The following is a 14,236-nucleotide window of genomic DNA, read 5'->3' on the forward strand; positions in this document are numbered from 1 at the left end:
AGGAAATTACTCGGTTTAAACTAAGTAGGGAAAATGCTGGTTTGTAATGCAGCTTAATTAAACCTGCCACTTGCGGATTCACAAGGACCCGGATCCAAGCCTACTTCCATCTCCTACTAGCTGTGAGACCGGGGGTGTGTTACTTCATTTCTCCCAAGCTCATTTTGCTCAGTGATAAAAGAGTATGATGATCATAATACTTAGCTCCCAGGGATGGTGTGAGGTAAAGAGATTAAAAGAGATCAAGTGGATAAAGTGCTTGGGAATGGAGGCCACTAGCAAACGTTAGCTCCTTCCCTCCCTGCCCCCTACCTTAGCTGTAGGTCTGCAGCTGAAATGTAGCACAGTTGGTCACAGAGCCCCAGAGGAAGGTGTAAGGAAGCAAGTGAGGGCTTTGGGGAGAGGATGAAGAGATGGGCTGGGGAGCTGTGGGTGTATTTGAGGCTTGGTACCCCAGGGCCTAAAGAAATTGGTTTGCACGTTTAGTAAGATTTAGACTGGAGGCTATAAAGCTTGTGTCACCAGTCATTTCTGACACATTAAAGAAAGTCTGTCATATTGGCTTCTAAGCTCAAGGTTTCAATTCACCATGGAAGGGTAAAATGCATTTTGCAGCTAGACTCATTGGTCCTAGTCTCTTTCCTGAGCACTTGTGCTTTTCACTTCTCAGAACCAGTTTATCCAGACTAAAAACCAACGCCTGCTGTTGGCTTGTCTAGAGAAAACAAAGCCATTAATGATAGTTAACATATTAATTACAGAAAGTGCTTCTTTAAGTTTCTGTTGGCAACAAGTTACCAGTCTAACAGAGTAAGTGAAGTGCATCCAGACTCAATTTAAAATCTGGCCAGGCGGGGTTTTTAATCTTCATGCTTCAGGTTTTCGTTATTAAAGTTGCCAAAATGCCAAGCTTATAATTTACAAGTCGTACCCATGTGTCACTTAGAAGGAAACCCAAACCTAAAAATAAAAATGAAACTTGGGAAAACACCAACCCAGATAAATAAATCTTATGTCAAATGTAGAAAGCTTATAAACTGTGCTCAAGGTTACACTAATTGCTTAAATTTCAATTGATTAAAGCAAGTGCATTAACCAGTCAGCGGGTCACTGCCCGGAGGAAGGTGGTAATTCTCTCCTGTTTCAGAAAATTTTCTCTTATCATTTCTTGCTCTTTTTTCCTCTCCCATCAGTGGTCTTTCCATCTCCTTGAGGGATATAACCATCCTGGAGAGACTGCTTATTCATTTCTTGGGCAACAGACAGCTCTATCTGTAATAGGCAGGGTAACGCTTCCATTGGGATTACTTTTACCTAAAAACCATCATACCGGTAGGGCCGAGGTTACTGGTGATCCCTCTGCAGACCTTTGTTACATTGCCACACATTGCATCCCTGACCCCAACCCGCAGTTAGAAATGTGTGTGCAATTGTCAAAGGTAGGACAAGGCAAGAATGTGAATGGATAATTGCAAAACATTGCCTCTAAGCCTAAAACCTTGCACCTCCTTTTTTCCTTCCCTTCACATCCAGGAAATCGCCAAATCCTGCTAATGTGTTTTTAAATTTGGGGGGTGGGGTGGGCACAATTAATTCTTCCTTTCCCTTGTGTGATGGTTATTTTATTTATTTATTTATTTATTTATTTTTGAGACAGAGTCTCGCTCTTTTGTCCTGGCTAGAGTGCCATGGCGTCAGCCTAGCTCACAGCAACCTCAAACTCCTGAGCTCAAGCTATCCTACTGCCTCAGCCTCCCAAGCTGGGACTACAGGCATGAGCCACCATGCCCGGCTAATTTTGTATATATATATTTTTAGTTGTCCAGCTAATTTCTTTCTATTTTTTTAGTGGAGACGGGGTCTCGCTCTTGCTCAGGCTGGTCTCAAACTCCTGAGCTCAAACGATCTGCCCTCCTCGGCCTCTCAGAGTGCTAGGATTACAGGCGTGAGCCCGGCCAATGATGGTTATTTTTATATGTCAACTTGGCTAGGCTGTAGTACCCTTTTTAATCAAACACTAACCCAGGTGTTTCTGTGAAGGTATTTTGTAGCTGTGGTTTACTTTAAGTAAAGGATATTATCAAAGATAATGTGGGTGGGTCAGTTGAAAGTGTAGGTATAGAAGATTTTTCCTCTCTCTTCTTAGATTCAGTGTCTGGGGGCTGCAAATTACACTCACGAAAGACACATTAAGGGGAGAAAAATTAGCCAGGAGTGGTGGCATATGCTTGTACTCCCAGCTACTTGAGAGGCTGAGGCAGGAGGATTGCTTGAGCCCAGGAGTTCAAGGCTGCAGTGAGCTATGATCACACCACTGTACTCTAGCCCGGGTAACAGAGCGAGACCCTGTCTCAAAAAAAACAAGACAAAACAAAACAAAACAAAAAAAGAAGGAAGAAAAGAACAGTTCACTTAGCTTTGCACAGTGGCAGTATCATAGCCAATGAGGTTTATGCGAGGCTTGATTATTGCTAGGTGAAAACTTTTCCCAATAACCCACCATGACGACTTGCAATATAGTCAGCATTGGCAATTTTTGATAGTCCCTATTGGGACTGAGTTAGAAAAAAACCACAACAGTTCACTGGTGCAATGTCATACACACGGGAGATCTCAGTGTTGAGTAATTCAAACGGGTGGCTAGAATTTGGGGCTCATATATCATCTAATAGGTGACTGGAGGGAGAGAAAGGTAATTATGGGAAAACAAGTGACTTTTTGGAAAGATAAATCGGTTTTCAGGAGCACAAGCAAGAGATTAAATGGTGTGTGATAATGTTTGTCTATACAGGTATAAGTGGTCTTTCCATCTCCTTCAGGGATATAACTGTCCTGGAGAAGAAAGTTGGGGTAAGTTTTATTCAACTTGGGGGAGGTTTCCCTCTGGGTGTAGACCCACCCTGAAGGAGAATTTATGGCAGCCTTATTTCCCAGAAGTTGCTTTTAGTCAGATAAACGTAGCTCCAAGAAGGCCTTCTTCTGTGTCTATTGAATCTCAAATGTCTTCAACTTAAAATAATCTTTATACCAACTCTGGGTTCTGAGTGAGTCCCCACAAAAGACTTTAAGATCAAAAACTAAGGTTTCCCAGAGAAATAATTCCTCCTCGGGATCGCAGTATCAGGCTGGGTCCAGTGGCTCACGCCTGTCATCCCAGCACATTGGGAGGTCGAGGCAGGAGGATTGCTTGAGTCCAGGAGTTTGAGACCAGCCTGGGCAACATAGTGAGACCCCCATCTCTACAAAAAATAGAAAAAATTAGCTGGGCATGGTGATGCACACCTGTAGTCCCAGCTGCACAGGAGACTGAGGCAGGAGGATCGCTTGAGCCCAGGAGGTGGAGGCTGCAATGAGCTATGATCGTGCCACTGCACTCCAGCCTGGGCAACAGAGTGAGACTCCATCTCTAAATAATTAATAAAAAGATGGCAGTATCAACTCCTGCCTAAATCCTGAATTTCTGTTTTACTGGGCTCCCCTATAAATTTCAGACTTATTAGCCTTTATGATCACCTGAGCCAATCCCTAAAATAAATCTCTTATGATACACACACACACACACACACACGCACATAATATCTATAATATGTTTTCCTATTGGTTCTGTTTCTCTGGAAAACCCTGAAAGATACACATTTCCACTACCCTGAGTCCAGAACCTCATAATCTGATATATTGATCTTCCTGTTTGAAGTATTTCCCTGCTTGAAACAATCTTATAAATCAACTCCAAGTTCCTCTTCCTTTGGTTGCTCCCCAAAGCCTGTAGAACACAACCGAACTCATTAAGGAGGCAATCTAGGCATTTGGCAATTTGGCACAACCTACCAATTTAGCCTAGTTGTCCATCACTATCTGTTGTTCTAGCAAACTAGTCTCCTAGTTCCCCCAGCCTGCTGTGAGCACAGACATCTCCTGATCTGGATTTCTTATCACTTAATTTCTCCATCCAGTCATCCTTTTTTTTTTTTTTTTTTTGAGACAGTCTTACTGATTTGTCCAGGCTTGAGTGCCGTGGCATCAACCTAGCTCACAGCAACCTCAAACTCCTGGGCTCAAGTGATCCTCCTGCCTCAGCCTCCCAAATAGCTGGGGTTACAGGCGAGAGCCACCATGCTCCGCTAATTTTTTGTTTCTATTTTTAGTTTCCCAGCTAATTTTTTTCTATTTTTAGTACAGACCGGGTCTCGCTCTTGCTCAGGCTGGTCTCGAATTCCTGAGCTCAAGCAATCCACCCACCTTGGCCTCCCAGAGTGCTAGGATTACAGGCGTGAGCCACCATGCCTGGTCTCACTCATCCTTGCTTCTACATGTTCTGCTTTTCCTCTGAGGTCTAACTTTTCTGGCAAGCCTTCTTTTATTGCCTGCATTAGTCTCCTGGTTTCTGCTGTAACAAATTACCATATATTCAGTGGCTTAAAACAATACAAATTGATTCTCTTACAGTTCTGGAGGTCAGAAGACCCCAAAATCCATTTCACTGAGCTAATGTCAAGGTGTTAGCAGGGCTGGCCCATCCTTCCTTTCTTCCTTCCTCCCTCCCTCCCTTCCTTCCTTCCTTTCTTTCTTTCTTTTTAGGGCTGGCCCTTTCTAAAGATCCAGAGGGGAAGTCCATTAACTTGTCTTTTTCAGATTCTAGTGGCCACCTGTATTCCTTGGCTTGTGGCCCCTTCATCCATCTTCAAAGTGCATCACTCCAATCTGTGTTTCCGTTTTTTTGTCACACGACATTTTCTTTCTCCTGTAGTAAAATCTCCCTCTGCCTCCCTCTTACAAAGACACTTGTGAGGACATTTAGGGTCCATCCAGATAGTTCAGGATAATCTCCCTATGTCAGAATCCTTAATTTAATCACAGCCTCAAAGTCCCCTTTGTCACATAAAGTAACATTCAGAGGTTCTGTGGATTAGGATATCTTTGGAAGCCATTATGTAGCCTACCACATTGCCCTATCCTTCTCACTTCCTTAACTCCAACAGCATGGCTGATTGTTTAAACCAGGCTCTAACATCCTTCATTCCTTTGTATTCATGTCCTCTCTCCCACCTATCCAGTAATCTATTGACTCTGGAACTCCTGAATCCTGCCAGGGTGGAAAAACTTGCCAACTACAGATTGTCACCTGCTTCAAATGGTATTTTGGGGTATTTTGTCATAGCAGCCTGAAGGGACTAAGATACCACTGCATATTGTTTTTACCAGTGTTTCCTCGGCCCCAGAAACAGAGAGGCAGAGTCACCGAGGCTGCAAAAGGCAAAGGAGTTTACTGGCTAGCTCGAGCTAGGCTCCAAGTCCCAGAGCACCAACGCAGTGGCCTCTCCACGAACCAGGACCCCGCCCTGGGGTAAAAATTAAGCTTTTATACTTTTCAGTAGGTTACATGCACTGGGCACGCCATCCCCCTCCCTCCCTTAGTTCATTTGTTCCTCAAGAGTGGCTGATCGTGTTGGCTCCTGATTGGTTGGCTCCAAGGGACCTTTTAGTTGTTATCAGCGTCATTTCGGGGAAGGGGAGGACCGGCGTCAGGGAAACCGAAACTTAGGCCTATTCCAGGAGGTCCAGCCTGTCATAGAGTCACTCCTGCTCTTTTTCCTGTTTTACACCAGGACCTGACTTTATCAGTCTCACTCTCTCTCTTTACCTCCAATTTCTTCCTCTCACTGACTCTCTCCATTCTTTCAACAACTATTTATTGAGTACCTACGATGTGGCATAAAATACAATCCTGTGTCCAAGCCTATGAAGTAACTTAAGTTATTCACACACTAAAACAGAACAAACACACAAACAAAAAACTTCCAAAACTTGACCTTTCATCCCTCTCTAGCTTCTACTCTCTCTCATTCCCTTCAGATCTGATAATCTTCTTCCTAGACCTGTTCATTTCCCAGTTTTCTCACTCTCGGTTCATGTGACCACCATCCAAATTAGAAACACGGCAATTACTCTAGACTTCTTGCCCTCCTTCATGTGCATTTAGTCAAGAACCAACTCCTTGTTCTTTTCCCTCCTTAAAAACCTCCCAAGTCTGTCCTCTTTTCTTTATCCTTAACGATCCTTAATGACATTTTTGCCGAAATTTTAAGGATATGATTTTAAGTGTCTGCTTGCCTCCAGTTTTAGTCATTCATTTATTTATTTATTTAGAGACAGAGTCTTATTCGGTCACCCTGGCTAGAGTGCTATGGCGTCAGCCTAGCTCACAGCAACCTCAAACTCCTGGGCTCAAGTGATCCTCCTGTCTCAGCCTCCTGAGTAACTGGGACTACAGGCGCTTGCCACCATGCCCAGCTAATTTTTTCTATTTTTAGTGGAGATGGGGTCTCACTCTTACTCAGGCTTGTCTTGAACTCCTGACCTCAAGCAATCCTCCTGCCTCAGCCTCCCAGAGTGCTGGGATTACAGGCATGAGCCACTGCACCTGGACAGAAAATATTAATGATTATTATTGTGAATATTACAAAAAACAATTCAAGCATATACCCTACTAATTGTGGGTCAGCTCTATTGTCCCTGTGTAATAAGAGCAGACCATTTCAGGTCAAATCTATACAACCTCTTCGGTGAAATTTCCAATGAGATTTCTTATTCTGAAATTTTATATAAAAGATTGATTGGGAAAAGAGAAGCATCAGCTAGTCTTACACACACACAGATTTTTGTTCTTATTGTAAAAGTGTCTGGCTACCAGGCAGAGATATCACCAAAAATGATTCCCTGAATAGGCAATTCCTCAGGTAAGGAATCCCACACTTTAAGGTGCATATGTGGTCAGTCCTGTTCAACCACATTCCTGCCATGGTACCCTTAAGCCCCCTTCCCCATCCCAGATCAATTCATTCTTTTTCAAAGCACTGCCAGCACAACCCAGTCCTCTTTTGCTATCTTCCAAGTCTGGGATAATTTGGAGGTGCCAAGGGAAACTCTTTATCTTTCCAATAAATCATAAACATTTTTAAACAGATATGATCTGGATAAAATTAGGGTGACCTTCAAAAAAGAAAAAGAAAGAGCTGAACCACCATGAAAGGGGAACTTCCAGCCTAAGGGAATGACCAGATGAGCCTGTTCTTATTTCTCAAGGCTGTTTCTATGTTAATATCTCAGGTGTGTTTGAGCACAACTTTGACTCACCTTTAATCCTTACAGTCCACCCTATAGCTCCCCATAACTTAAGCCATTTGATCCTCACAGTGTCCCTGGTACCCAAATGCACAAACACTTGGATTTTCTTCTAGTAATGGCAGTTTTGGGGTTTTTTGTTGGCTTTTTTTGTTTGTTTTTGAGATAAGGTCCCACTCTGTCACCCAGGATAGAGTGCAGTGGCGTCATCACAGCTTATTGCAACCTTGAACTCCTGGGCTCCAATGATCTTCCTGCCTCAGCCTCCCAAGTAGCTGGGAATACAGGACCACACCTGGCTCACCACCACACCTGGCTAAATTTCTATTAGGGGTCTCCCTCTTACTCGGGCTGACCCCAAACTCTTGGCTTCAAGTGATCCTCCTACCTTGGCCTCCCAAAGTGGTAGGACTACAGGCTTGAGTCACAGGCCCTGGCCCCTGCGGGGTTTAGATATGCAGATAACCAGCCATCAACAGCAGATACTCTGATTCCTCTGGTCTGTGGCATAAAAATTTTTTAAAAGTTCACAGGTGCCAGGCATGATGGCTCATGCTTGTAATCCTGTGCTTTGGAATGCAGAGGCGTAGGATCTCTTTAGGCCAGGAGTTCAAGACCAGCCTGAGCAACATAGTGAGACTTGTACACTCCCCACCACAACCACCCCCATCTCTACAAAAAATTAAAAAAAAGTTAGCTGAGTGGTGGCACGCACCTTCGGTCCCAGCTACTCAGGAGGCTGAGGCCAGAGGATTGCTTAAGCCCAGGAGTTTGAGGCTGCAGTGAGCTGTGATCTTGCCACTGTACTCCAGCCTGGAGACAAAAAGAGATCCTGCCTTTAAAAAAAAAAAATTCATAGGTGATTTTTATGCCCTTCAAGGATTGAAATTATTAGAGTTGACTCTCATTCTCATAAAGAGACATGAAGCTATACACAGATAACTAGAAATTAATATGTGCTTTAAGAGCCTGACAACGTGTTAGAGTTAGAAGGAGGAAAATATTACTTCCTGTCTGAGAGATTAGGGCAAAGTCCGTGGAGTAAAGTGGAATGAATCCAGAACAAACCAGGTCAAGAGACACATCTATCTCACCTCCACTGCTAAATTATGACACATGCCTAAGCTTCTTAACAGGGGAGGCCCATTTTTCATATATAAACAAGAAAGACTGGTAACTATGTCAGAGGATTATTGTGAAGATTTTAAACAACGAAGGGAGATAAAACACGTGGGAGTGCACAGCGTAAGGCTGGATCCAGAGCTGGCAATCGATAAATGATGGTTATGTCTGAAGCTGAGCTGGTATTTCAGTCAGGCCTTGAACGATGGGTAGGATTTAAAACTTCAAAGATGAGGGGAAGGGAATTCCAGGTAGAGGAAAGAAAGAAGAGCTTTAATGGTTTCCTTGGTTTTATATCTATTTATATAACTAGGTACTATTTATATGAGCAGGTACCACACAAGGTACTTTAGGAGCTTTAAAGCCAAACCAGATGTGACTCTTAGATTCAAGAAGCTAACAGTGGCTAATGCCTGTAATCCTAGCAATCTGGGAGGCCGAAGCAGGATGATCGCTTGAGGTCAGGAGTTTGAGACCAGCCTGAGCAAGAGTGAGACCCCATCTCTACTAAAAATAGAAAAAAATTAGCCGGTAGACTAAAAATAGAAACAAAAAAGTAGCCTAGCCTGGTGCCATGCACCTGTAGTCCCAGCTACTCGGGAGGCTGAGGCAGGAGGATTGCTTAAGCCCAGGAGTTTGAAGTTGCTGTGAGCTAGGCTGACACCACAGCACCCTAGCCCAGGTGACAGAGTAAGACTCTGTCTCAAAAAAAAAAAAAAAAGAAAAGAAGCTAACAGTTACCTCAGTATTTCATGTGATAAACTAACAGACACCTTTTTTTAGTACTGTTGCTTGTATTCCTAATGTGCTCCATGTGTTTTAATAGGTGTTTTTCTATTTTAAAATATTTTATATTACAAAAGTAATTGATGCCCATAGAAGTACAAAGAGAGTAAAATAATATAAAATAAAAGTCACTCCTCCCACTTCCTTTCTTACTTTTATCCTCAGAAGTAACTATGATTAACTCTGTGGTATGTCTCTTTGCAGTCACTTGTTATGTATGTTCAAACGCATGATATATATATACATGTGTGTATATTCATATATTAACTTTATACACACATGAGGGGTCTTCAAAAAATTTATAGAAAATGTGTATGATGAAAAACCTATGCATGGATGTCAAAACTTTTTTGCAGCAAAATAAACTCGTACTAACTTGTTATAGCGTATCTGAACAGAATCTACTTTGAGGCACTAAGAAGGATAAAACACCAGTTTGAAAAGAGCCCCTATCAGAACAACATGAATCCTGCTAAGATTGAAGAGAGAACAAATACAAAATTTATAGTGAAGCTTGAGGAAGAATGATGACATCATTGATGCTTTATGAAAAGTTTATGGGGACAATACCCCTAAGAAACCAGCAGTTTACAAATGGATAATTCATTTTAAGAAGAGATGAGAGGAGGCTGGGCGAGGTGACTCAAGCCTGTAATCCTAGCACTCTGGAAGGCCGAGGCGGGAGGATTGCTCAAGGTCAGGAGTTCGAGACCAGCCTGAGCAAGAGCAAGACCCCCTTCTCTAGTAAAAAAATAGAAAGAAATGATCTGGACAGCTAAAAATATATAGAAAAAATTAGCCGGGCATGGTGGTGCATGCCTGTAGTCCCAGCTACTTGGGAGGCTGAGGCAGGAGGATTGCCTGAGCCCAGGAGTCTGAGGTTGCTGTGAGCTAGGCTGACGCCACAGCACTCTAGCCTGGGCAATGGAGTGAGACTCTGTCTCAAACAAACAAACAAACAAACACGAGACGTGGTTAGATGCCCAGAACCCTCAGTTCCTTAGCGGTGGACTAAATGGCTGGTATCTTTGCTTATAAAAGTGTCTTGAACTTGATGGAACTTATGTTGAGAAACAAAGTTTACATTTTTTATTTTTATCTTTTAATTCCATTTTTACATGAACTTTTAGAAGTCCCCTCATATTCCTTTTTGCTTGTCAAATAAAATCACACTTTACCTACTGTTCTGCTGTTCTGCAAATTGCTTTTTATCCACTTAATATATTATTAATATCTGTCTAGGTCAGCATATATAAAGAAAAGTTATTCTTTGTAACAGCAGCATAGAATTCCATTTTATGGATGTTTCATCATTTATTTAACCAATTCCATATTGATGGGCATGTGGGTTGTTCCTATTTTTAACTTTTATGAAAAATGCTGGAGTGAATATTTTTTTTCACCCCTCCCTCTTGAAGTGAATGTTCTTACACATATACCTCTGTGCCCTTGTGCAAGTAGTATATCTTAAGGGAAATTCCCAGAAGTGGAACCAGTTTTCAATTTTGATAGATAATGTTAAATTGCTATCTTAAAGGAATTAATATTTTATACTCCCAATAATGGAGTATGAGAGTTTTCTTTTTCTACATGGTCATCAACCCTAGATATTATGAAACAAATTTATTAATGATCAGATCTAGGGAAAAAGTGGTCAATTCTTGCCTTCTTATTTATTTATTTATTTATTTATTTATTTTTTAGAGACAGGGTCTCAATCTCTCACCCAGGTTGGAGTGCAGTGGCAGGATCATAGTTCATTGCAACCTCCAACTCCTGCCTCAGCCGCCCAAGTAGTTAGGACTACAAGTGCATGCCACCACACCCAGCTAATTAAAAAAAAAAAACTTTTTTGCAGAGATGGGGTCTTGCTATGTTGCGCAAGCTGGTCCTGAACTCCTGGTCTGAAGCTGTCCTCTCACCTCAGTCTCCCAAAGTGCAGGGATTATAAGCATAAGCCACTGCACTCAGCCTATGTTTAAAAATTTTGTGTACCACTGAAAATAGAAAAAATTAGCTGGATGTGGTGGCAAGAGCCTGTAGTCCCAGCTACTTGGGAGGCTGAGGCAGGAGGACCACTTGAGCCCAAGAGTTTGAGGTTGCTGTGAGGCAGGCTGATACCACAGCACTGTAGCCTGGGCAACAGAGTGAGTCTCTGTCTCAAAAAAAAAAAAAAAAAATTATGTGTGAAGTTATCATAAAGTTTATAAACAACCTTATTATTGGAAAGTTGTTATGAATACAGTTCAGCATCTTTCTATATGCTTATTTCCATTTCTATTCTTTGGGTGAACTAACTTTTCTTATGCTGATATTAAGATATTATGCCTTTATCTTGCAAAATTTTTTCATGTTTGACAATTTTGCCTTTGACTATATGGTATTTCTCCCATGTACAAATTTTGCATTTTTACATAGTTAAATTTATTAATCTTTTAAGTCTTTTGAGCTCTCTCACCCTATGATTAAAAAATTATTTGATGTAAATTTTGAATTCCATCCTTTAATTGTAGCATTTCTTTTTTTTTTTTTTTTTTTTGAGACAGAGTCTCACTCTGTTGCCCGGGCTAGAGTGCTGTGGCATCAGCCCAGCTCACAGCAACCTCAAACTCCTGGGCTCAAGCAATCCTCCCGCCTCAGCCTCCCGAGTAGCTGGGACTACAGGCATGCGCCACCATGCCAGGCTAATTTTTTCTATATATATTTTTAGTTGTCCAGATAATTTATTTCTATTTTTAGTAGAGACGGGGTCTTGCTCAGGCTGGTCTCGAACTCCTGACCTCGAGCGATCCACCCGCCTCGGCCTCCCAGAGGGCTAGGATTACAGGAGTGAGCCACCGCACCCGGCCTAATTGTAGCATTTTTAAATAATATTCATGATACAGCAAAAATGGGGAAAAGGTGATAAATTTTCTCTTTTGTTTTACCAATTATGGTAAAAGTTAACAGAAATGTATTTTGTTTATACTGAGTTTTCTACATCAGGAATTTGAACAAAAAATACTTAATTACTTAGCTGGGTTTGGTGGCACTAGCCTGTAATCCCAGCTACTCAGGAGGCTGAGCAGGAGGATTGATTGCCTGAGCCCAGGAGTTTGAGGTTGCTGTGAGCTATGATTGTGCCACCGTACTCTAGACAGGGTAACAGAGTGAGACTCCATCTCTAAGAAAATAAAAATAAAAGTAATAATCCTTAATTACTTAATATCTGAAATTTATTCTAGCAGGACGGACAGCTGATCTGGAATTGAAGAAACTATTAAATGTGAAATTTTAGAGAGTACATTTCTTTCAGAAAGAGTTTTAAAGATCTTGCAGTGCTATATTCTCTTCCACAAAATCTTATGTTGTTAAAAAAAAATCTTATGTTGTAAATTATTAGTTTAAGTATAGGTTATATTATTGGCATTATAGTAGAGTTTTAATTGTTTGAGTACTAACACTTCCCTATTTTCAGCACAACCTGAGATATGTTTCCTAATCCTATTCCTGCAGAAAAATTTAAAATATGTTCCTATACTAAATTTCGTTGCTGGGAAGGCAGTATGCAATATGTTTACTCTCTGATGACACCATCTTTTCCAACCAATGCCAGAAATGCAATGTGCTACACTGATTATCTCTGTTTCTCCTGCTTTACTTTGCATTCCCATTTCTGGAACACTAAAACACTGCTAAATTGATAATACCAATTGATATACTCATATATCTAGATATACCATATAATTGACAATTTATCTAAAAACTTTCAAACCAGCAACTTATTTGTTAATCTAAGGTATGAGATTGCATTCTATTTCTTTTTTTTTTTTTTTTTTTTTGAGACAGAGTCTCACTCTGTTGCTCAGGCTAGAGTGCCGTGGCATCAGCCTAGCTCACAGCAACCTCAAACTCCTGGTCTTAAGCAATCCTTCTGCCTCAGCCTCCCAAGTAGCTGGGACTACAGGCACTTGCCACCACACCCGGCTAATTTTTTTATTTTTAGTAGAGATAGGTCTTGCCCTTGCTCAGGCTGGTCTCAAATTCCTGAGCTCAAGCAATTCTTCTGCCTTGGCCTCCCAGAATGCTAGGATTACAGGCGTGAGCCACCTCGCCTGGCCTCAAATTCTTAAAATATGTATTTTAAAAGTTTAAAAATCAACAGTCAGCAAAATATTAAATTCCAAGTCCCTGGATATCTTACTCTCAAAGCTCTCTGAAATGGCAATGTAGCATGTTTCTTTGACTTTTTTTTTATCGTGTGTCTGCTTGTTCACTTGTTTATCTGTTGATGATATAGCATGCTTGCCTGTCGTAATGGCTTAAATCATCAGAACGGGGTTCTTCCAGGAAGTGAACTGTATGTCTGGGATTTTTGACACTTAGAAAACTAAATTTTCTCAGAAGAAGCAAATGTCGATTAAACCAATTGTAACGTAATCAAAGGGGTTGGTCTCTGGGGTAGGCTTTTGGCGTGCAACTACTTCCAACTCACTGTATGTAATTTCCAAATTCATAGGGCTTAAATCCTTATTTCTCTGTCTCCAACATCTGAATTCATCTACTCCTTCAAACAGGACTCATATATGATTTTTATTCAGTCAAAGACATGGTTTTCCTCCTGGTGGTATCTGTCTCTACCACCCCGACTTCTTGGCTGTCTCTAAGACCTTGTTCCTGAAGTTGCCATTCATTCAACACTCTTTCCCTTTCCTCCATCTAATTCTACTAATAACTTCATTTCCTCAAAGAAACCTTACCTTCAGATCAGATCAGAACCCCTTGCCATACATGGTTAGGCTCCTGGTACTTTTTTTTTCTTTGATTTCTGACAGTTTCTAATGATATTTGTGTGGTTATTTGGCATGTCTGCCTCCCACATCCCATGAGAAACTATTTCTGCATTGCTCATCATTTCATTGTCAGAACCTGCTATATAGTAGACACTCAGTAAGTTATTTGTTGAATGAATGAATGAATGAATGAATTCGTGTCCAAGCTCATATCCCATCCTCTCCAAAAAGACATTTCTAACCTTTTCAGCCACATTGATAAACCCCTCCCTTGAACTTGAGGTACTTATTGTTGGTACCACTTACACTTATTCCATGCAATCAAGGATTCATAAAATTCAATAAGAGTTTAGAGGTTAGCTAGCTTTATGTAGTAAATAATGCAGTTCATTGAATGGAATTCTTTTTTTTTTTTTTTGAGAAAGAGTCTCACT

The 14,236-nt window shown here is 41.2% G+C and overlaps 1 non-coding gene across 1 annotated transcript; it reads left to right on the forward strand.

Annotated features, from left to right (window-relative positions):
- The first annotated feature begins 2,414 nt into the window (after window positions 1–2,414).
- On the forward strand, window positions 2,415–2,555 carry LOC123640802. Its single transcript, XR_006736055.1, has one exon. It is a non-coding gene; the product is annotated as a U4 spliceosomal RNA (small nuclear RNA).
- The last annotated feature ends 11,681 nt before the right edge of the window (window positions 2,556–14,236 follow it).

This window comes from Lemur catta, chromosome 6 (assembly GCF_020740605.2).
Source record: "Lemur catta isolate mLemCat1 chromosome 6, mLemCat1.pri, whole genome shotgun sequence".
Taxonomy (NCBI): domain Eukaryota; kingdom Metazoa; phylum Chordata; class Mammalia; order Primates; family Lemuridae; genus Lemur; species Lemur catta.